The sequence below is a fragment of the Salmo salar genome, chromosome 07, assembly GCF_965601325.2.
Source record: "Salmo salar chromosome 07, fSalSal1, whole genome shotgun sequence".
NCBI classification, from domain to species: Eukaryota; Metazoa; Chordata; class Actinopteri; order Salmoniformes; family Salmonidae; genus Salmo; species Salmo salar.
The window spans coordinates 50,883,930-50,886,546 of record NC_138297.1 but is presented as its reverse complement, the minus strand read 5'-3'; positions in this window follow the sequence as shown (position 1 = coordinate 50,886,546).

The window sequence follows — 2,617 nt, the reverse complement described above, 5'->3', positions numbered from 1 at the left end:
CTCTCCTCTGCTCTCATCCTTCTAGACCTATCTGCTGCCTTTGATACCGTGAACCATCAGATCCTCCTCTCCACCCTCTCCGAGCTGGGCATCTCCGGCGCCGCCCACGCTTGGATTGCGTCCTACCTGACAGGTCGCTCCTACCAGGTGGCGTGGCGAGAATCTGTCTCCGCACCACGTGCTCTCACCACTGGTGTCCCCCAGGGCTCTGTTCTTGGCCCACTCCTATTCTCGCTATACACTAAGTCACTTGGCTCTGTCATATCCTCACATGGTCTCTCATATCATTGCTATGCAGATGACACACAATTAATCTTCTCCTTTCCCCCTTCTGACAACCAGGTGGCGAATCGCATCTCTGCATGTCTGGCAGACATATCAGGAAGCGGCCTCACACAGGAAGCGGCGCAGGTCCTAATCCAGGCACTTGTCATCTCCCGTCTGGATTATTGCAACTCGCTGTTGGCTGGGCTCCCTGCCTGTGCCATTAAACCCCTACAACTCATCCAGAACGCCGCAGCCCGTCTGGTGTTCAACCTTCCCAAGTTCTCTCACGTCACCCCGCTCCTCCGCTCTCTCCACTGGCTTCCAGTCGAAGCTCGCATCCGCTACAAGACCATGGTGCTTGCCTACGGAGCTGTGAGGGGAACGGCACCTCCGTACCTTCAGGCTCTGATCAGGCCCTACACCCAAACAAGGGCACTCCGTTCATCCACCTCTGGCCTGCTCGCCTCCCTACCTCTGAGGAAGCACAGTTCCCGCTCAGCCCAGTCAAAACTGTTCGCTGCTCTGGCACCCCAATGGTGGAACAAGCTCCCTCACGACGCCAGGACAGCGGAGTCAATCACCACCTTCCGGAGACACCTGAAACCCCACCTCTTCAAGGAATACCTGGGATAGGATAAAGTAATCCTTCTAACCCCCCCCTTAAAGATTTAGATGCACTATTGTAAAGTGGTTGTTCCACTGGATATTATAAGGTGAATGCACCAATTTGTAAGTCGCTCTGGATAAGAGCGTCTGCTAAATGACTTAAATGTAAATGTAAATGTAACCAACCTGCCCTCTAAATTCTTGAGCCACTCCTTTGTTGCCTTGGCCGTGTGTTTTGGGTCATTGTCATGCTCGAATACCCATCCACGACCCATTTTCAATGCCCTGGCTGAGGGAAGGTGTCACGTCCTGACCAGCAGGTGGAGTAGGTGTATAAGTTTTGGTCAGGGCATGGCAGAAGAAGTTGTGTTTTCTATGTTCTGTCTAGGTTGGGTGTTTCTATGTAGAGGTAATTGGGGTGGACTTCCAATTGAAGGCAGCTGTGTGGTGTTGCCTTTGATTGGAAGTCCTATATTAGTTGGGTGTGTTTGTCTGTGTGTTTGTGGGGAATTGTTTGTGAGCACTGCTTTTTGGTTTAGCCTGCTACACTGTCGTATCGTGAGTACTGTTCATTGTTTGTTATTTTTTTCCTGTGGATGCTTTCGTTTTTTTATTCATTAAAAGAATGAGTCTCCACATACCCGCTGCGTTTTGGTCCTCTGCAACACCACGACTTAATTTGTGACAGAAGGAGGTTCTCACCCAAGATTTGACCGTACATGGCCCCGTCCATCGTCCCTTTGATGCGGTGAAGTTGTCCTGTCCCCTTAGCAGAAAAACACCCCAAAGCATAATGTTTCCACCTCCATGTTTGACGGTGGGGATGGTGTTCTTGGGGTCATAGGCAGCATTCCTCCCCCTCCAAACACGGCAAGTTGAGTTGATGCCAAAGAGCTCCATTTTGGTCTCATCTGACCACAACACTTTCACCCAGTTGTCCTCTGAATCATTCAGATGTTCATTGGCAAACTTCAGACGGGCATGTATATGTGCTTTCTTGAGCAGGGGGACCTTGCGGGCACTGCAGGATTTCAGTCCTTCACGGCATAGTGTGTTACCAATTGTTTTCTTGGTGACTATGGTCCCAGCTGCCTTGAGATCCTTGACAAGATCCTCCCGTGTAGTTCTGGGCTGATTCCTCACCATTCTCATGATCATTGCAACTCCATGAGGTGAGATCTTGCATGGAGCCCCAGGCCAAGGGGGATTGACAGTTCTTTGTATTTCTTCCATTTGCGAATAATCGCACCAACTGTTGTCACCTTCTCAACAAGCTGCTTTGCGATGGTCTTTGTAGCCCATTCAAGCCTTGTGTAGGTCTACAATCTTGTCCCTGACATCCTTGGAGAGCTCTGTTCTTGGTCATGGTGGAGAGTTTGGGATCTGATTGATTGATTCCTTCTGTGGACAGGTGTCTTTTATACAGATAACAAACTGAGATTAGGAGCACTCCCTTTAAGAGTGTGCTCCTAATCTCAGCTCGTTACCTGTATAACAGACACCTGGGAGCCAGAAATCTTTCTGATTGAGAAGGGGTCAAATACTTATTTCCCTCATTAAAATGCAAATTATTTTATAACATTTTAGACATGCGTTTTTCTGGATTTTTTTGTTGTTGTTCTGTCTCTCACTGTTCAAATAAACCTACCATTAAAATTATAGACTGATCATTTCTTTCTCAGTGGGCAAACGTACAAAATCAGCAGGGGATCAAATACTTTTTTCCCTCACTGTATATACATCC